Consider the following 22,975-nt stretch of genomic DNA (forward strand, 5'->3'; position numbering starts at 1 on the left):
AAATGGCTAACTAATAGAATATTATCTATTATATGGTGTTTAGAGTTTCCATTTGTATATAATCCTACTGCTTACCTAATGGTGTTATCTCGTAATGTTATCTTGTCTCCTGACCTAACCTCTAGTGTGATAAACTACTTTATATCACCAGCCATATAACTCGAGCAGCCACTATCTAGGTACCACATGCTCTCACAAAGTCAGTTTGTGTTCCACCTTATGCTTGAATGAATGTGATGTATGCATGTTATACTATGATGAATGCAATTTAGGCCTCCACACTAAATATATTCTATGGTGGATAGTGTAAGTATATGAGTCCTAAGATGCCATAAGAGTAACATGTAACACTAAGAAATGAGTTCTGGAACTTGTGTGGGTGATGGAGCCTCTTTTTAGGTTTATGTGATGCATGTTGTGTTGTGGAGTTATACCATTGAGATATTGAATGTGGTGGTTTATTGTTTTACAATGTCGTAATTTTTGCTTGTAAATATTTATTTTTATGTTCATAGCTTTCCACTTTTACTTTTAATGCATGCTCTTTGCTATCTAATAGACATGCAAGTTCATTTAAATCCTTAAATGATTTTTCTATCTCAGCATGTGATGTTTTTAATGAATTGTGTTCATTAGTTAAATTAATATGCTTCTTATTTAATGCATCGAATTCATCTAATAAATCCATATGATCGCTATCTAAAGTAGATGCTTGGTAATTAAACTAGTATGCTCTTTTTTTAAAGTATAAAATTTAGTATTAAGACTAGCATGCATTTTCTTAAGCTTCATATACGAATCATGAATATTTTTAGAAATAATAAGTAATTCATTATAGGAGAGTTAACACACCTCTTCCTAGACAGATTGATCAAGATTATTATTATCCATTAGATACAAATTTGCTAACTCCCTCCTCTACTTCTTCTTCTAAAGATTTAGAGATAGAGTCGGCCCAAAAGGCTTTCTGAGATTTTTACTTGCCATTTTGTACTTTGGTTTCTCTCACCCTTTTCTTTGATCAAGTGAGTCTTTAGATTGGGGAAGTCAGCTCGAAGGTGTCCTATCTTCCTACACTCTAAGTAAATTTTATCAAATAAAACTTTAGTAGATTATGGAACTTTACCTTTGCTCCAGTTATTTTGATGACCATTTTATTTTCTTCTCAGAAAGCTCTTGAACTTGCGCATCATCAAGGCTATTTCATCATCCTCATCAGGTGAAGAGTTATTACTTTCATAATCATTTTCTTTTAGTGCCACCATTCTCTCTTTCTTTTCTCTTGCATCATTTTGCCTTTGACTCACCCCATGCTTGTAGGCAATGAGTGATCTAAGAAAATTATTAATAAAGTAAATATTTAAATATTTTGATTCAGTTATTGCAATTATTTTTTTATCATAAGTGCTAGGCGAATAATATAGAATTTTTTTAACTTTTTTAGAATTTGATAGTCTCTACCTACTGCATGCAGGGATTGTACTATCTGGGTGAACCTAGTGTACATTTTAGACACAGTCTAACTAAGTTTCATGCAAAAAAGTTTATAGTTATGTGAAAGAATATTTAGTTTAGATTGTTTCACTTCACTAGTTCCCCTGTAGGTGATACACAACTTATTCCAAATCTCTTTCCCAATAGTGTATGTGGAACCACGCATGTAGTCTTCAAATTTTAAGGCACTATAAAGATAATTCAAACACTTAGCATTCAAATGATTACTTTCCCCATCCTCATTACTCTATTCATTAAATGGAATATTAGTTTTAACACCATTAATTATACACAATGGAGGTGAGTAACCAGTTTGAATCAAATACCAAATTACATAGTCAATGTATTACAAAAATGTTGACATGTAATTTTCCCATAAATTAAATGGGATGTTTTCAAGTAAAGGTGGACGGGTTATTCAATAACCGTCCATATTGTTACAATTACCAAAATGTTCCATTGATCATTTATCTCAATGTTTTCTAAAACACTTTTTTGGGTCCCCTCTCTAATACCACTTGAAAGTATAAGATGCGCCAAGAGGGGAGGGGGGGGGGGGATGAATTGGTGCTTTTAACATAATGCTAAGCAAGAGTACTATTTTTTTTTAAAGCACTTAGAAATAAGTTATTTTAATTTTTGTATGTAAAAGATAAAAAATTAAACATGCCTTGAAAAATAATGATGAAGAAATTCTTATTATCACAAAAGAACATAGATCTCATAAATTTATCAAGCAGTTATAACTAAGATAAAGTTTGATCATATATTGACCTACATGCACTCCTCGGAGTCCTCCACTTTGAGTATTGTACTAACACAAAGTGAATCTCCTTTTGCTCCCTCAATAAGGCGGAGAGCCCTTACAAAACTCTCTTTCACCAAACCGGTGCGAGAGAGGACTAAAAGTTCCTTCACAGGCATAGAACTTTGACTCATTTTTCTCCCTCTTATAGAAGATAGAGAACCTTGAGCACCGACTAAGAAGCCTCTCTCCCTAGAGAGCTCCCACAAGAATCACCAAGGCCATAGAAGTAGCAAGCGTGTAGCTAGCTTGGAGCAACTATGTGATTCTGCTCATACTCCTCTCTCACACTAAAGTTAACCTTCTCCTTCCTCTATCAAACCCTAATTTTCTTCAAAAGCTCCCTCTTAGATTAGAACAAAAAGGTTAAAGAATTGCTTTTATATCAGGCTTAAAAAAAATCTTAAAATTCATGTTAGCCATCATTATTCATACAGTATAATCCTAGTTCGTACAATATGAAAAGTTCAAAATGACTCCCATCCAGTATGAAGGAGAATGAAAATTTATAATTTTTTAATACATCGATATTACTATCCATTTTATTTCCACTATTTGTATGGGACAAATCCTGGGACGATCAAAAGCTGTCTCTATTGATCGTCCCATACAGTATACTTTATACATTATGGTTAGTTAATTTCAAGTAATTCATCGAGTATATTATTAATATTGTACAATATGATTAGAACAAAAATTAAGGTTTAATCTGGTATGATCTATGGGATAACCAAATTCCATCTATATTAATTATATATAATAATAAGGATAGTACAATACGAATAGAAAACATTAATTAATCACAATTAAATTGCCTAATTATGGGGTTTAATTTTAACAAGATTTTAAATAATCATATAGTATGATTGTGATCATACAATATGATTGTGATTGGACTGTATGATTTGATCGTATAGTACGATTGTAAATGTACATTACAAATAATTCAAAAAATCAAAATTCAAAATCTTACTTAAATTAATTTTATATCTAGGGTTTTCAAATTAAACATATCATATAGTATGATCAAGATCATACAGTATGATTAGTTTATAGAAACTAATCTTCCAATTAGCTGTTAAGTCTATTTCTTAGATAACAGATTATACAACATGAATTAAAATTGTACTAAAGGATTTGTCTTAAAAAATTTATTTATTTTAAAACAAAACTCACCTATGTGTGTGCATAGTCGCCCACTTTGCATACACACTTTTGAAGCCTGACTCAAGAAATGAAAAATGAAGAAAATATAAATTACAGACTCTTTCACATCCTAATCTTTCCAGTCTTGAGTCTTCAGCATTCTTGAGTGGTGTGTATTTTACCTAAAATGTTAGTGCTAATATAAATAATTGACATCTAAAATATTTAAGGAAGAAAGTAATAATTGAGTCAATATGATTTGTCATCATCAAAATCATATATTAGGGATCTTAGATTGCAACACTTGCTTTAAGATTTTCTAAGCTAGTCCCTATGATAGACAAGTCTAATGAGTTTGTTAAACATTTGCGACTAGTGAATGTGAAGGGCAAGAGGCCCATGTCACATGAGAAGCACTACGTGCAGTAGAATTTGAGTAGATTTTTATGGATACAGATTTGAGATAGTTCAGATTCATTATCTGTTGATGTTCCTTGACTACCCATTGAGTGGTGTGAGGATTCTACTCATGTTAATATTGGAGTTACCACTTTTCAAACTCCTTTATCACCTGTTAAGATGGTTATCCCTCACCTTATAGAGGATGTCACCCTCACGACTACTAACCTCAGGATAGTCAGAGGAGAGGGGATAGTTCTAGATGTTGATAAGGAGATGTTCAATCAACTACCTACAAAGTTAGTTACTTTGTGAGACCTCAAGATCTAGTAGATACTCTCTAAGATTGATAAGAGAGAGTTTGAGGAAATTCTAGAATGCCGAGGATATTTCCCAGCATATCCTATGATAATTAATAGTAGACCAATTGACAAAGTGGTCCAGGAAATTTGGGATATACTTAAGAAAATGGCGATCGAGGCCTTCGACCCAAATCTGGATGATTTATTCATGGAACAAAATTCAATCAAAAATATTTGTATGGTTGAGACTAGAGTGTCAGACAATGAAGTTAAGCCTTCAAAACCCCACTCTAGTAATGAAGACAGCTTATCAGCTATTGGGTTAGATTTTGATGAATCGATAAAGGTCAGGGACGATGAGCAACACAATAAGAATCTAGAAGCACAAGTTATAGAGATGTCATATCAACTCAAGTAAATATAAGATCAATAATTAACAAACAACAATCCCTATCTGAGCCACCACAACATATAGTTCTATTAGTGGTCTTTTAGGGTAGAAAGTTAGAGTTCAGGTTAAAGGTTCTTGAGTTAGTACTAATTTCTCCCATTCAATTAGTAATTCCTTTAGTCCAACAAGTGAAGCGTCAAGTTCAGCTAATAGTTCTCCTTATTCTTCAAGCTCAACCCCACAAAATATCAAACAAATGGTTGAGATACAGGTAAGGGTGGCCTTAGCCCATTCTCAAAGAATTGTGTTTATTCCAAAGGGTAGGCCTTACCTTGAAGAATATGACCTAGTTCCTTATATAAAGGACTTAATGTAACATTATTTTAATGTTTTTAATGGCTTAGAAAGCCCGAGATAACATCTAGCCCACTTCTAAGCGAGCTACTATAATGTAGGAGGGTTGAATGCTCTACAGTTTTGCCAACTTATTAGTAGTCTTTTTGATATTGCTTTGAGTGGTACCCAGACCTATCAAACGATCAATTGAAAATGTTCATAGAGCTTGAGGGTCTATTATGAAAAGTTCATATAGATTATTAGACCTATAGAAATTATCCCAATACTAACCAAGAGGGGGTGAAAAAGCCTGGGGCTAACCAAGGGGGGGGGGGGGGGTGAATTGGTTATTTTTAAAAATACCTCTTAGAAATTTATGAAAACAAAATTATAATTTTTATAAAAAGAAAAATTTCAACCACAAAAATAAAAATGATTGGAAAATAAAAATGCAAAACATAAAAAGAATACAGTAATTTATAGTGGTTCGGTCCAAAAAGACCTACGTTCACTCCCTGAAAATATCCTCTTCATGTATTTCACTATTAACAAAGTGACTCTCCTATTTCCCTCATAGTAAGAGGGATAAGCCTTTACAATTATCCTCTCCTCCATCAATCCCTGGTGCGGCATAATACCGTCTTCCTTTCACACCCTCCAAGTGTCAGCAATGTACGATCGTCCTTCCGCACTCTCCAACTATCGACAGAGAACTGTCATCCTTTCACACCCTCGTAGTGTTGGCAGAGAACCGACATCCTTTTATACCCTTCTAGTATTGGTATAGAATCGACAACCTTTCACACTCTCCAACTGTTGGTAGAGAATTGGATCTTCTTCCAAGATCTTCCCTCGTGCATCTTAAAAAATGATATTCTCACATTTGATTAATCTTGTGACTTCACACTCTCAATTCGCAAGAACTCTCTCTTGAATACTCACCCAAATCAATCTTACACTTTTGCTCTTAATAAAAATGAAGAAGGATATGTCCAAAATAGTTTATAAGGACTTCATATAAGAAAGGCTTGAAAAATCATCCAGAAAACTAAAAATTTCAATTTTGACTATCCATGATTGTTTAGTACGATCAACAATCGTATGTACAAACAATTCAAAGTTTGCTTGTAAGATCCTATACAAAACATTTTTGTACATACACATCATATAGAATGAACCATATATCATCCAGTATAATCAGTTCAACAAATTTTGTTGTTCATATGGATGAAAATGTATGAATCAATTTCATACTCTGCACATCATCTATACGAACCCAAGATCATTCCGTACAAACAGTTTAAAAATTTTACCTGTTCGTATGGATGAAAATATATGCATTAATTCTGTACTCTATATGTCATCTGTATGAACCTAAGATCGTCCAGGATGAACAGTTCAAAAAACTTTACCTTTTCATATGGACGAAAATATTCACTTCAACTTTGTACTCTGGACGTCATCTGTATGAACTCAAGATTGTCTCAAATGAACATTTAAAAATAAATTTACCTGTTCATATGGACGAAAATGTATGCATCAATTTTGTACTCTATACATCATCTGTGTGAAGGAAACTTTGTATAATATGAATAATATTTAGAAAATTTTTCCATCCATGATTTGATTAACTACTTATTGGATGAACTACCTAGATAAATCATCCCGTGCGATCTAAAATTGTATAGTATGATTAGTTTTTAAATAAATTACATGTTTTAACACTCCCCCAGTGTGTGCGTGTGTGCACATTTACTCAATTATAATCACACTCTCTCAGACTCAAGAAAAACATAAAAAGTATAGACTCCAAATATAATAAACCATAATCTAACCTTTCTTAAAGTCTTCAACAGTCAGGAGTATGATTTCCTTAAAATTTTAGTGCATACAAATAATAAAAGAAATATATCCAGTATATGTTATGAGAAACATTAATCAAATAATAATATTTGAAATCATAAAAACACACATATTATGAAAACATAGTTATGAAAACTAAGTTTCAACAATCTTTCCCTTTTTTATAATGGCAAAATAATTATTATTTGTGTTAACATTTAAAACATAATTTTCTCCTTAGCTACACCTAAATGAATAAATAAATAGAAAACAAGGGATTTCATGAAGATAAAAAATAATAAACCAAAAAAAAATGAAGGACACAAAATCAAGAATAATTCGAGCAAAAACATGAACACAAAATGAACATGCATTCAAAACATACACATATATGCACACAAATCATCAAAAAACTTCACTTAAATCATCAAACAACAACAACCATCAATCAATCAAATAATATTATAACTCCCTCTTTTGACAACAACAAAAAAGGAAGTACAACTTGAAATGAAAGGTTTTAATAGATAAACCAAAAGAGTTGAATTAGAAAAGGGCTTTATTTCAATTGTAAATATAATATTAATTCCATAATACTAAAAAGAAAAAAAATCAAAATTTTAAAGTAAAGAATAACTATGATAGGAAAAGTTAATCAAAGTCATTGTTCATGCCAGACAATTTAAATAAAGATGATTATTACAAAAATGATGAAATGAATATTAGTTAAGTTCAAATTTAATATTGAATATGATTGTTAAATAGGTGGATTTGGATTAAAGATTAAGTGATAGTGGAAAGAACATTAAAAAAAAATTCAATTGACGACATTATACATCTTTTCAAATATTGTGGCACCCTTTATACATCTGTTCTATTTGGGCTAATTTTGTGCCTCTTTTCACTTTACGAATCATTGCACATTTTTTTATACATTGTGTATTTATTTTAATTTTACTCTTTGGGACTTTCCAATATCAGTAATCTAAATTCAAATTTCACTAATAACAAAAATAAAATAAATTGAAAAAGAAATAAAAAATAATAATACATCAATCTTGCAAAAAATATATTTTAGATATGTTTGTCTAAAAGAATATGAAATTGATCCCCTTATCTAAATCCAGTTATAAGTTTAATTTACATTTTTGAAAGATTAGATTTCATTAGGAAATTAATTTGTAGAGAAAAAATAATTTATAGCCCATTTTAACAATCAATTTCAAAGGTTTTTTGTATTAGAGATACTAACATTTCAAGAAGCAAGAAATAAAACATGTCACCAAAACATGGCATTTTTCATTGATATCATAAAGATCACATACATTCATTTCAAATGATATCAATTATAATAACATTGTTTATCATTACATAAAAACTAAATAGCATGCAGAAGCACACCACTCATAGACAAAAAAAAAAAAACAAAACAAAACATCAATCACAAAAGTTTAGTAGAAAAAGCAAAAATGAAATACACCTAGAATTCAGAGGGGCCCTGATATGGAGGAAGAGGCTGATTGAATAAAAAAAATAGCTATTTATCTTATCTACATTCATATTAACCATATTGATTTGACCATGGATCCAACCCATGTCTTCCTGATATCTTGCATCCTATTAATTTAGGTGAGTCTCAATTTGATTAAAATGTTGATAAAAATGAGTCTCCAAATGATCAAACTGCTGAACCATTTCCTAAAAGTAATTTTGGTCAGGTCCAGGTGTAGGTGCAGGAGTAGTTGCAGGAGCTTCCCCTTCTCCCTCGAAATCATCACTATAAGAATTTTGATCCCTCCCAAAAAGTGCTCGAAAAGAGGCATCATTGAAGTAGATTAGTAGTTCAATGGGAGGATCAGGATGAATCAGATTGTACTTCTTATGAAGAATATATGCAATAAGATGTCCTAAATCCATGTTTTTCTTCTTCTTATTGTATGGAAGACCAATTTCAAAAAGTTTGTACAAGTAGTACATATTGAGTTGGGCTTCATAAATGGGCTTTTCAGTCATGATTATATAGATGACTGCGGATAAAAGTGGAGTCATATTCACTTGATCACTAGCTCTAGGAATAATCAAAGTTCTTAAAACATGTTGGATGATCCGTGCATTTTTATTCAAAGTATAAACTCGAGGTAAATGACTAACTTGGGAGACACCTCTATGAACTTTATTAATTTTATACCATTCAAAGTCAGCTCTAGATGTCAAAGTGTGGGCTCGAACTCCGTGGGTTCTCAAAGTATTTCTACATGTTTTTGCACATAAGAAGACATCCTAGAGTGGTCCTCATTAACTATCATATTTACCAAGAAATATTAAAAAGTTTCTTTATGGTAGGCATAAATAAGAGTGAGAATGAATGAAAGTTGAGTCGAGGCAAATAAAGGGATGATAGAAAAATGGAGATCATCCTGAATAAGAAGTCTAGAGGGGGTTATCTTGGCAGCAATATACCTAAAATAGACATCCTCATTCTTTTTAGATAGGAAGTTGTTATGCCCACCACTTCTAAAAGAAGAATCCCTAGAACCATGAGGTCATTTTCTATAACTAGCCATTTCTAAGACGAGGGCTCTAGAGGATTTTGAAATAGATATGAAAGTTAATGAAAATGATTTTAAAGATCCTTCTATTTAAAGAAAAATAAATAATTGTTTCATACAAAATATTGATCATACATATAAGTATAAAATTATACGAGATGAAAATATTTTTGTACGTATGAACGGAAATGGCCAAAGATGAAATGGCTTTTCATAAAATGAGATTTTTGAGGCATCCTTTCGAATAGGTTTTTGACCACTCAATCATACAAATAAATAGGTGTTCATCCAGGCGATCAGAATATTAAAGATCATTTTAAAGACGGTCATGTTCATCCTCCATAAAAACTAACATATGGATTACATAGATAAATTTTTTTTGTTCATAAGATCATCAATAAATAATTAACCCTAACTGGAAAAACTATCCCCATGCATGCAAACTTATCTATACAAATTGTATAGGATGATGAATCATCGTACAGTATGAATGAGAGTTCGTTAGGGTTCTTAAGCTCTTATAACTAGACCGAGGCTTGCCAAGAGGGGGAATGAAGCGAGGGGGGGGGGGGGGGGTGAATTGGTATTTTTTAAAAAACCCTTAAATAAAAGGAATAATCTTTTTGAAATATTTTAAAACATTAAACCATACTATCACCCAAAAGAAATAAATTACAAAAATTAAAATACAAAAATATAATAAGAAAGAACACACCATATTTTATAGTGGTTCGGTCAACTTGACCTACACCACTCCCCAGAGCCTCTCCTTCAGGTATTGCACTATACCAACAGTGACTCTCCTTTGATCACATAGCAAGGAGGAGAAGCCTTTATAAACTCCTTTTCACTAACCCCGATGAGGCAGAGAACCAAGAATCCTTTTACTTAATCTTGAAGTAGGAAGAGAACCAGGACTCATTTCTCTTCCTCCTAATGCAGGCAGAGAACCTAAAACATGAACTGATGAATACATATCTTAAGCCACCAAGGAACTAGGAATGATGACTGGAGAAGATAACTCAGATCCTTGCTTGGAGAAACCTTTATGAACCCCTCAAAAACTCCACCTAAAAAAATCATGTCTCTCTCCCAAGCTCTCCCTATCCTTCTCTTGTCTCTTTCAGTTCAGAACAATAATAAAAGATCTCATCTTGAATAAACAGGAGTTCTTATAAAGAAGAGCCTAAAATTTTTCCTAATTTATAATTTAGCATCAAAGTTCATCCAAGATGATCTGTCGATCTGTCGATTAGTGTATTTTTAGCCCTTTCAACTAAGATGATTTGGGAGGGCTGAATGATTAGAAGCCTTATTTATTCTGATCATCCAGGATGATGTGTATATCATCTTGTATGATTAGTTCAAAACCATATATATCATCCAACATATCATTTTGGTCATCTAGAAGATAAATGTTGGATAAAGAAGAAATATAACATATCATCAAGGAAGATTCTTGAATTGTCCCATATGATTAGTTCAAAAATAGGGATTATCATCCAACACATCATTTTGGTTGTCCAGGTGATACACTTGGACGATGGAGAATTTCAACTGATCGCCTAGCATATTGTTCTGGTCATCTAGGTAATCCAGGAGAAGACTAAGGTTTTTTTAACTAATCATCTGGCATGAGCATACGATCATCCAGGATGATATGATCGATCAATCAAATCTTAATTACTTTACTTAATCACCTAATTAATATAGGCATGATTATAATAAATCATCTAGGATGACATGAGATCATCTTGTATAATTTCTAAAAATAATGTCATACCTAAAATAGTTTGGTTGCTCATTCTTTCTAATTTGAGCATATCGTCCAAAATGACTCAAATTATCCAGGTTGATTTACCTATTGTGGCTGAATTAACACTAATGTACTAATTAGTGTTTTTGATTTTAACATATTATCCATGATGATATTTGGATCATCTTGTACGATGTGGTTTAAACTAGAAATATTCTTAAGCCTATAGAATTTCTCCCCCTTAGTGTGTGTGTGCAAGGTTACTTAGCATTAGGATCCACATTATTACATTTGACTCAAGAAAAGTTAAAAATATTATAATTATACTTATAGACTAACTCAATCCTAATTTACCCAATCTTGAGCTGGCTTGAATTATAATTGACCTTGTCGACCTAAAATATTAGTAAGCAGGGCAATCAAAATAGATTTGCAATATTTATAGTAGTTAGAAAGTAGGAATGATAGAAATTTTTGCTATCATCAAAATTATAATCCTTGAATCTAGGTTTGCTATAACAAGCCTTATGAAAAACTTAGTTTTATATGTTGAACTCTAAAACATACCATCCACATGCCATAGAATTTGTTTAGGACAAATAAATTTTGTACAGTATGAATAAAACACTTAAAATAAGGCATGAGAAAAAAAAACTTCTAAAAAATGAATCATTCATTCATCATTTTATTTTTTTAATTTAATTTTTTTCTTTTTTTAAACACACAAAAAAAATGAAATACACAACTATACATAGAAAAATAAAAAAACAGAGACAAACTAAATAAACACATATTTACACACATCAAGTTTATAGAATTTTTAGTTTAAGCATTAAGATCAATCACATCTAACATAGTTCTTAAGGTGCTAAATGTATCAAAGGCAAGTGGTTATGTAAAAAAATTTGCAAGTTAATTTTTCTTAGTAACATGATTTAATTCAATCTCTACACTGGCTACATGATCTTTAATGAAGTGATACCTTATGTTATATATTTGGTTCTAGAATGTTGGATAGGATTCTTTGAAATGTAAATGACACTAGTATTATCACAAAAAAAAACTAGAATTATGCCTATTGACAATTCTAAATTAATCAATTATTATTTCAACCAAAGTACTTGTACCACATAACTACCTAAGGTAATATATTTTGCTTTAACAGCAGATAGGGCTACCGAATTTTGTTTCCTACTTAACCAAGAAACTAAGGAATTTTCTATGAATTGGCAAGTTCCAAATGTACTCTTTCGATCTATCCTACAACTCACAACTTCTAAATCAAAATATCCAACAATTTCAAATGCATAGCTCTACTTAGGATACAAAATCCCTAAGTTGGGAGCTCCTTAAAGATATCTCAAAATCCTTTTTACTTCTGTCAAAGATGATTCTTGTGGATTAGATTGAAATCTAACCCACAAATAAATACTAAACTTTATATCTAGTCTGCTAGCATTCAAATAAAGCAATGATCCAAGTATACCTCGAAATTTCTTTTAATCAATAGATTTTTTCTTTTAGGACCTTATCTAATTAAACCAAGTAACTCATTGGTGTAGTCACTGATTTAGCATTATCCATTTCATATTTCTTGAGGCTTCCCTTAACATACTTTGACTGAATAAGAAAAGTTTCTTCCTCATTTTGCTTAATGCTAAATTTAAGAAAATAACTCAAATCTCTAATTAAACTCATCTGAAATTCACTACTCTTTATTTTAAAAAATTCATCACAATGATTTTTATTTATAGATCCAAATATGATATCATCAATATAGATCTAAATAATGAGTATGCCATTTCTTAATTTCTTCAAAATGAGAGTGGTGTCAATACTTTCTTTCACAAAAGATCTCTCTAATAGAAAAGTGCATAACCTCTCGTACCAAGCCCTAGGTGCTTATTTCAGTCCATATTATGCCTTTTTAATTTAAGCACGTGATTAGGGAATTTAGAATTTTCAAAATTTGGTGGTTGCTCAATATAAATATCCTCTTGTATCACCCCATTTGAAAGGCACTTTTAACATCCACTGATATAATTTAAATCCTTTAAAATAGGTAAAGGCTAATAAAACCCTAATTGCTTCAAGTCTTGCTATAGGGGAAAAGCTCTCTTTAAAATCAATTCCTTTTATTTGATTATACCGCTTAGCCACCAATATTTCCTTTTTTCTAAAAATAACTCCCAATTTATTCATTTTATTTTTTAATACCCACTTAGTTCTAACAGCACTTTGATCCTTTGGCCTTCCAATCAATTTACAAACACCATTCCTTATAAATTTATTCAACTCTTCTTGCATAGCCAAAATCCAAAATTCATCTGAATGTCCTTGATTTATATTTATGGGTTCAACCATTGATATAAAGGCAGAATGGTTCACCTCTTTGCTAAGTTAATGCCTAGTCCTAACACCCTCACTTGGTTCTGTTGAGAAAGTTGCTACTAAGCTTTGATTATTTTACATTCTTGCAACTTATATATTTTTTATGATCCAAAATATTATTATTTTGATTATTATTTTTTCCTAACACATGTTGGAAGAATTGTTTTTTCTCTTGTGTGTACTAATATTTTAGGGAAAGCATACTCCAGATTGTTGAAGACTTTAAGTCAAGATCCGCTTAGAAATTTTGTAAATTAAAGTCTATATTTTTAATTTTATTGAGTTTGAGAGAGTATTATTGTAATTGAGTAACTAAGGACATACACACACCTAGGGAAGTTTTAAAATTCATATTTTTTTAAACTGATCATACTGTACGAATCATGTTCGTACGGGACGATCTGGTCAGTTATACTCCCAAACGAGCAATGGAAAGAACAAAGTGGGCAAAAAATTTTCTAAGTATAGATCATCTAGATGATATTTTCCATTCACCCCAGGATGATCTCCTTAGGATTTGCCAAATAAATTGTTCATCCAGATGATATTTTCCATTCATCCCAAGACGATCTCCTCGGGATTTTCTAAATGAAATGTTTGTCCAGACGATATATTTCATTCATCCCAACACAATCTTCTCTAAATTTTCCAAATTAAATGTTCATTCAGATGATTTTTCCATTCATCCAAGGATGAACATCTCTGGATTTCGCAAATGAACTGTTCATCCAGACGATATTTTCCATTCTTCTCAAGATGATTTTCTCTGCATTTGCCAAATGCACTATTCGTACAGATGATATTTTCTAATTGTATCAGGATGAAGGGCTTTGTTCTATATACTAAGAATTTGTCTTGACTTTTTGTACCAATGAACTTTAAAAGTTAAAGTACCAGACAAACCTTGTTCGTACGGGATAATGATCGGGTATGAAGGTATTTCATACCAATTTAATTTGAGATCATATGCAATAGTTTTTATACTATTCGTACGTACAAAATATGATTGTATGGGATGACTGTGAACATACAGATTTGAATAATGCAGTTTTTGGACCATTTTTTATGTCTTTTCTATAAAAGGTCCACTTAAGACTATCATGCAATCTTTTTGTCACTTGGTCTTCATGAATAATAAAGGGAGATTGAAGGAGAGAGTGAGAGAGAGTGCTTGAAAGAGATTTCTTCCTATTTGAGTGTGAAGGGTTCACTTGGCTACTTAAAGGTAAGGATCTCTGTGTGTATTTTTGTAATTTCTTCACTCTTTTCTTTTGTCCTTCTAGATTTCTTATAGAAAATCTTTCAAGGAGATCCAGTCATCTACCGAAACTCGAGAAGTGTGAACAGCCGAAGGTTCTCTACCTACACTTGGAGAGTATGAATAGCGGAAGGTTCTCTGCCTACACTTGGAGAGTGTGAATAGTGGAAGGTTCTATGTCTACACTTAGAGAGTGTGAACAATGAAAGGTTCTCTACCTATACTTGGAGGGTGTAAAAAGACAATGGTTCTCTACCGAACCGAGTAGTGGTGGCAGAGAGTTTTTATGAAGGCTTCTCCTCCTTGCTGTGGGGGAAAAAAAGAGATACTAATGGAAATAGTGCAATACCTGAAGTGGGAGACTTCAATGAGTGGATGTACGTCGTGTTTGACCGAGCCACTATAAACCTTTGTGTCTTTTTTATTTCTGCTGCTTTTAATTTATGTCTTTTCTTTTTCTGTGGTTAAAAAATTTGTTTTAAAACTTACTACAAAAAATCCATTAGTTTCAAACCTTTTTAAAGATAAAAAAGAGGCAATTTTTTTTTTAAGTACCAATTCACCCTCCACTTGGTTAGCCTTTGGGACATAAGCTTAGGTATAAAACCCTTACTCATATTCAACAAGTTTCAACAAGTGGTATCAGTACTTTATTTCAAAACCATAAGTTTAAACTAGTTTTTGATTAACGAACATGGCTACATTTGGAAACTGAAATACACCTGAAGGGTATTCGATCACTAGACCTCCTTTGTTCGATAATATCCCTTTTGATTTTTTGAAAACACGCAAGCCTACTTTTTTAAAGTCACTTGATTATCATATGTGTATCTTAGTACAGGAAGGATATACAAAACCAACTTGACTAGTTGAAAGTATTAAAGTAGAAACACACTTTGCAGATTGGACTGTATAAGAATGTAACTTAGTACAATTTAATGCTAAATGTTTAAATAGTTTCTTTTGTGCACTTAAGTCAGAGGACTACATGCGGGTTTTCACTTGCAAGAGTGGAAATGACATATGGGATAGACTTCGTATAACTTATGAAGGGACTAATGACGTTAAATAGTCTAGATTAAACATCTTATTGCATGACTATGAATTACTTTGCATGAAACCAAATGAATCTATTTCTGATATGTACACAAGATTTACTCAGATAATAACTTCTTTGTAAGCACTAGATAGGGAATTAACAAATATTTAAATGGTTAATAAGATTCTCCATTATTTTCCTACTACTTATAATGCAAAAATTACTACTACATCATAGTCTAAAGATTTAAATATTTACTTTGTTGATAATCTTCTTAGATCACTAATTGCTTACGAGCAAGAAGTGAGTCAAAGAAAAATTGATGCAGGAGAACCACGAAGGGACAAGAATATAGAACTAAAAGTGGAGGAGTCGGAGAATGATCTATTACAACCTGAGGATGAGGACGATATAATATTAATGATTAGATAATTCAGAAGCTTTCTAAAGAGGAAGCAAAAGAGATGTTAGCAATGGAACAGAGGTAAGTTCAATAGGAATGTCAAGGTTTTTAATGAAGTGATTTGCTGCTAGTACAGGAAACCTGAACACATTAAGTCAGATTGCCCAAAAATCAAAGCCACTCCTAGCAAGGAGAAGGTAGAGGAGAAACTAATTGTGAAGAAGGGCAAGAAGAAATTCCAAAGAGCTTTTTGGGTGGAATCAGCTTCGGATTCGTTAAAGACTGAAAAAGAAGAGGAAGTCACCAATCTGTGCTTGATGGCTGATAATCTTGATCAATCAGATTAAGAAGAGGTATGTGACTTAACTTTTGCTAAACTTTTTAAAGTCTTTGAAAGAATACATGATGCATATAGGAAGCTAAAGAAAACACATGCTAGTCTTATCCTAGAACTTTAAGAATTACAAAAAGAACTTGAGATCCTTAGAAAATATCAAGCATTAATTGATAACAACCACATGAAATTACATGATGAGTTTGATGATTTGAGTAAGACTAATATGACAGTTCATTAGGGATGTTAAGCCCTTAAGAACTATCCTGAGGCTAACCAAGAGGGGGGTGAATTGGTATTTTAAAAAAATTTCTTTATGTAAAGGGAAAAATTAAAACCAAAATCACCACAAAAATTAGATTAAAAAAATAAATAAACAAGAAAGAAAAACAAAGAAAGATCACATCTGATTTATAGTGGTTCGGTCAATCCTTGACCTACGTCCATTCATCGGAGGCCCCCTCCGAGTATCGCACTAACTAAGTGTATCTCCTTTAGCTCCCACAGCTAGGCAGAGAAGCCTTTATAATAGACTCCTATTCACTAACCCTGGTATGGCAGAGAACTGACTCCTTTTGCTTCCTCCTGAAGCGGGCAGAGAACCCAGACCTTTACTGAAGTATACCTCCAAAGAACCTCCCAAAGACGAAGGACGAAGAAAGGAGATGGCGACTTGGAACATTGCTTGGAGCAACCTCTGTGAACCCTCTCACAAATTCCCCCTCACAAGTTCCTCTCTCTCTCTCTCCCTCTCCCAAGGCTCTCTCAGGTCAAGACAGTAACTCTCAAGGTCTTAAGCATGAGAAAATTCGAGTCTTTTAAATAGAATTTCAAGAACCAATTTTATCATCCTGGCTGATATCAATATCGTCCTTCTGATCAGTACAAAATAAGCTTAATCAGCTGGGATGATACAAGATGATCAGAAGAAAATTGGTTAAATCATCCAGACCGATACAATATCATCCTGGTTGATTAGTTTAAATCCGAGTATAATTATCCTGAACGTCACCGTGAATAGAGTATGAACGATGTCAATAGTCCAAGACATCATCCTGGCCGATTCTGCGATCGGCCTGGCCAATGTGATCGTATCAATCAGCCTTAATTGCTTTCCATAACTGCCAAATTAATTTAAGCATAATTGTACTATATCGTCCAGGCCTATATGGAGATTGTCCTGGACGATAATTTAAAATTAAGAATACCTAAATTGATCATGGCGACTAATTCTTTCAAATTTGAGCCTATTGTCTTGGCCGATACAAGGATCGTCCAGGATGATTTGCTTAATGATGGCTGCTTAACCAGGATGCCCTAATTACGGTTTTTTTTAGTTGACTCATCCTGGCCGATATAAACATCATCCAGGCCGATGTACTCAAACTAGAAAAACTCAAAAAAAAAACCCCAAGTGTGTGTGTGGTAGGTTACTTAGCATCAGTAACCACTTTTGCAATTGACTCAAGAAAGGAAAAAAAATACATACTTGACTCAACCTAAATCTACCCGATCTTGAGTTGGCTTGAGCTGCATTCAATCTTGTGGTCCTGAAAAATTAGTAGGCAAAGCAGTCGTAGAAAAACATGAATATTTGCTATCATCAAAAGTCTAATTCATAATCTCAGATTCACAACATAATAAAAATTTAAAATCATCCTATATAAAAATGGAAAAAGAATTTAAAGATTTAAAGGATGAATCATAGAGTAAAAAATATCAATTGAATTATACTAATCGTGTGTTGGAAGATATGAATACATTTTTTAGATTAAAAATAAAATCTCTCGAGGAAAATAGGATACCCACAATACTTGAAGAATTTACAAATCCTATTTTGTATCCAAAATTTATACAACTAGGGAAGAGCTGGAGTAATTACAAAATATTGAGAAAATCTTTTCCTGTAGTTAAATGTTATAGTTGTGGATTGATTGGACTTATAGCACACACTTATACATTAGATAGAAAAACTCATTTGGTATGGAAATCTAAGATGCATAAACCTAGACATATCATACATGTATCTATTTATAAGTTTCCAAGAGGTGAACCCAAATTTGTTTGGGTTTCCAGGTCTAACGTTTGATTATTTTGCAAGAACATTCTCACACAAGGCCTTGTGAGAGCATATAGTACTTGGATAGCATTTGCTCAAAGCATATGACTGACGATACTACATAACTCATATCACTGGAAGCCAAGAATGAAGCTTACACTTGGAGATAACACAACAGGAAAGGTGGTTTGGCCGGGTATGTTTGGAAATCTTGAAAACTTTTTTTTTTTGAGAATGTGCTACTAGTTGAAGGCTTGAAGTATAATCTATTAAGTATTATCTAACTATGTGATAAAGGATACAACATTAAATTTCTTACTACTAGCTGCATATTAAGCCTAAATGATATTGATGTTTTGCATGGTTTGAGAGTAAACAAGATTTATATGCTAGATTTAAATTGTATTAAAACTTATGCTGCTTTTTGTTTGAAAATAATTTTTGATGAGTCATGGCTTTAGCATAGCAGACTTTATCACTCTAGCATGAAAAATCTTAGAAGGATTACCTAAAAGAACTTAGTGAGAGGTATACCAAAACTAAACTTTAATAATTATCATCTTTGTGATGCATGTCCATTAGGAAATTAGGTGAAGTTCTCTTTTTAGTCTAATAAGGACCTTAGAACTAGTAAACCATTAGAAATTTTACATATGGATCTTTTTGGACCAGTTGAAACTGTAAGTCTAGGAGGGAAGGTATAGAATTTATGATTATGGGTGATTTTATAGATTCACATGGGTTAAATTCTTATATCATAAGAGTGAATCATTTAAGGAGTTTAGAGATTTTTCTACTTGGATTCAAAGGAAACTAGGATGTGAGATTTTGATGATTCAAAGTGACCACGATGGAGAATTTGAAAATGATAAATTTAAGGATTTTAGTAAGGAGAAAAGAATTGATCATAATTTTTCTGCACCTAAACTCCCTCAGTAGAATGGGATAGTCGAAAGGAAAAACATAACATTAATAGAAGCTGCTCGAGCCATGTTGGTAGAATATTCACTTCTTAAATATTTTTGGGCTGAAGCGGTTAGCACAGCATGTTATGTTCTGAATAGGGTGAACATCAGATCAAACTTTAATAAAAAAATCCTATGAGTTACTTATAGGGAGAACACCTAATTTGTCACATTTGCATGTTTTGGATGTAAGGTGTTCATTCATAATAATGAAAAATCTACCTTAGAAAAATTTGATCTAAAATGAGATGAAGGAATTTTTTTTGGATACTCTAGTGTTGGGAAATCTTATAAAGTATTCAATAAAAGAACTTTGATAATTGAGGAGACCACACATGTTGTATTTAATAAATCTGTAATTTTAGAAAAGCCAATTATTGAAGAGGATGAGATAGAATTTGACTCTTAAAAGATTGAGAAAATAAATTTAGATAAAAATTTGGAGATATAAAACCCGATACCTAGAGATTTGAGATTTTCTAAAAATCACCCAAAGAAATTAATTATAGGTGAACCTAGTGAGGGTGTTAGAACTAGGCATGAATTGAGTAAAGAAGTCAATCATTCAACCTTTATTTCTATGATAGAACCCATAAATATTGATCAAGCACTTTGAGATGAATTTTGGATTTTGGCAATATAAGAAGAATTAAATTAATTTGTAAGAAATGAAGTTTGGGAATTAACTGCGAGGCCAAAGGATCAAGTATAGCTGGGACAAAATAGGTATTCAAGAACAAAATGAATGACTCAGGAGTAGTCGTTAGAAATAAGGCTAGATTGGTGGCTAAGGGGTATAATCAGATTAAAGGGATTGATTTTGAGGAGACTTTTGCCCATGTAGCTAGACTTGGAGCAATTACGGATTTGTTAGCCTTTGCCTATTTTAGAGGATTTTAATTCTATCAAATGGATATTAAAAGCGCCTTTTTAAATGGAATAATTCAAGAGGATGTTTATGTTGAACAACCTCCAGGCTTTAAAAATTCAAAATATCCAAATCATATTTTCAAATTAAAAAAGGCATTATACAGATTGAAACAGATACCTATGGCTTAGTATGAGAGGTTGAGCACCTTCCTACTTAAGAGATCATTTAAAAAAGGAAGTGTGGACACAACTTTCTTTTTAAAGAAATTGGGAGAGGATATATTCATTATACAAATTTACGTTAACGACATCATCTTTGGATCTATAAATAAAAATCTTTGTGAAGATTTTTCTAAAATAATGAGTAGTGAATTTGAGATGAGCCTAATGAGTGATTTGAGTTACTTTCTAGGATTTAGCATTAAGCAAATTAAGGAGGGTATATTTCTTAGTCAGTCAAAGTATGTTAAGGACATCCTCAAAAAGTATGAAATAGATAATGCTAAACCTGTTAGTACACTTATGAGTTTGTCAGTTCAGTTGGATAAGGACCCAAAGGGAAAATCTATTGATCAAAAGAAATTGAGAGGAATTATTGGCTCTTTGCTTTACATGATAACTAGCCGACATAATATTAGATTTAGTATTTATTTGTGTGCTAGATTTCAATCAAATCCAAAAGAATTATATTTGACAGCAGTGAAAAGGATTTTGAGATATCTATTGGGAACTCATAACTCATAAAGTTAGTATCCTAAGTTTAGCTCTTTATTTGAAATAATTGAATATTTAGATTCAGACTTTAAAGGTTGTTGGGTTGATAGAAAGAGTACTTCTAGAACATTTCAATTTATTAAAAATTCTTTAGTCTCTTGGTCCAGTAGAAAATAGAATTCCATAGCCCTATCTACTACTGAAGCTGAATACATTGCCTTAGGAAGTTATGTGGCATAAGTACTTTGGTTAAAATAATAGTTAATTGATTTAGGATTAACAATAAGCACAATTCTCATTTATTGTGATAACATAAGTGTCATTTGTATTTTGAAAAATCCTATTCAACATTCAATAATCAAATATATTGACATTATGCATCATTTCATAAGGATATTCGTCAGCATGAAATTCATTTCATACTAGACGAATCTTGTAGAGTATCGATCATTAAGTTTAACAGTCTACGTACAAGTTTTTTCAGTTTTTATTATAGATCATCTGTACGATCCTTAGATCGTTTGGATGATATGTATTCATTCGTATGTACGCATGTAGACAGTTATACGGACATAATCAATTTTTATTTCTGATCGTACGTCCGAACATTGAGTTCATACATATGAACACGTGGCATTCTGAATCAGGGGCATTTCAAACTGTCATAAAAATGATCTTAAATAACCGATCATCTCGGACAAACACCTGTTCATCTGTACGATTATTTGTTCAAAAGGTCTGTATGAAAGGTTGCCTCGTAACTTGCATTATTACGAAAAACCATTTTGTTTTTGGATGCATTACTTCGTACATATGAAATTTGATTTTGTAAATACGTACTCAACATCGTATAGTATAAAACTAGTTTTGTACGTACGAAAGGCTATTTTTTCTTTAAATAGAAGGGTCTAGAACTCTATTTTCATTCACTTCAAAAGCCTTTCCAAATCATCTCATCTTTCCAAATCTGTTAAATGACAAGACCAAGTAAAAGGACTAGAGTGGCTAAGGAACTGACTAGGATACCTTCCTCTAGAAGTCCTGAAGAAAATTTTCTATCCAAATCAAGCGAAGAATCTTTTCCTAGGTTTGTTTTCATCAAAATCACCCCTTATATAGTTCTTCTCTAGGAGAACATAAATTTCCAAGTAATTCACCTTTTCACTTCTACCTAGTTTGCTTTTATTCTGACCCTAATCCATTTCTATAATAAGGAAACTTTTAATACTAACCAGAGTGTGATTAGATCCTTTATTTTGAAAAGAAGGTAGAAATAACCAAGGAGGATTTGGGGATATTCTTAAATTTTAGGACTCAAGGGGTCAGATCCCATACCTTGACCTCTTCCTCTAACTTCAACTGGACAGTGATAAATCAAGTTATTAGAGGGATTAGTGATGTATGTCATGTGCCTAAGGTGTACACTCTTAACAGAAATGCTTGAATCATCCAGCATATTCTTCGAACTTCCATAATTCCTAAAGCTGGTTATCGAATAAATATTTCTCCTTTTCTTTCCAATATAACATACCTGATTATGACTAACCAACTAATAGACGAAGCCCAATTGATCATTGATTACATTTATGGACTTTTTGAGATTGGCCATGCCTCCCATAAGAGAAAGAAGAATATAGCCTTAGGACATCTTGTGACCTTCATTCTTGAAAAGAAGTATGATCTTGTTCATCCTATTCAACATCTAGAAGAGCCTATCTACTATAATGATGGATCATTTTGAGCAATCTTTAATAAAGATGCACATCCAGAAAGTAGCGACTCTGAGAAAGAAAGGAGAGGACCTGTACCTGCACCTGCTGTTGGACTAAACTTTTAGGAGATGGTCCAGCACTTTGATCATCTTGAGAGCCACTTTGATCAACATTTTGATAAAATTGAAACTCATCTTTAGCAGCAAAATT

The sequence above is a fragment of the Dendrobium catenatum genome, unplaced genomic scaffold, assembly GCF_001605985.2.
Source record: "Dendrobium catenatum unplaced genomic scaffold, ASM160598v2 fragScaff_scaffold_777, whole genome shotgun sequence".
Lineage (NCBI taxonomy): Eukaryota > Viridiplantae > Streptophyta > Magnoliopsida > Asparagales > Orchidaceae > Dendrobium > Dendrobium catenatum.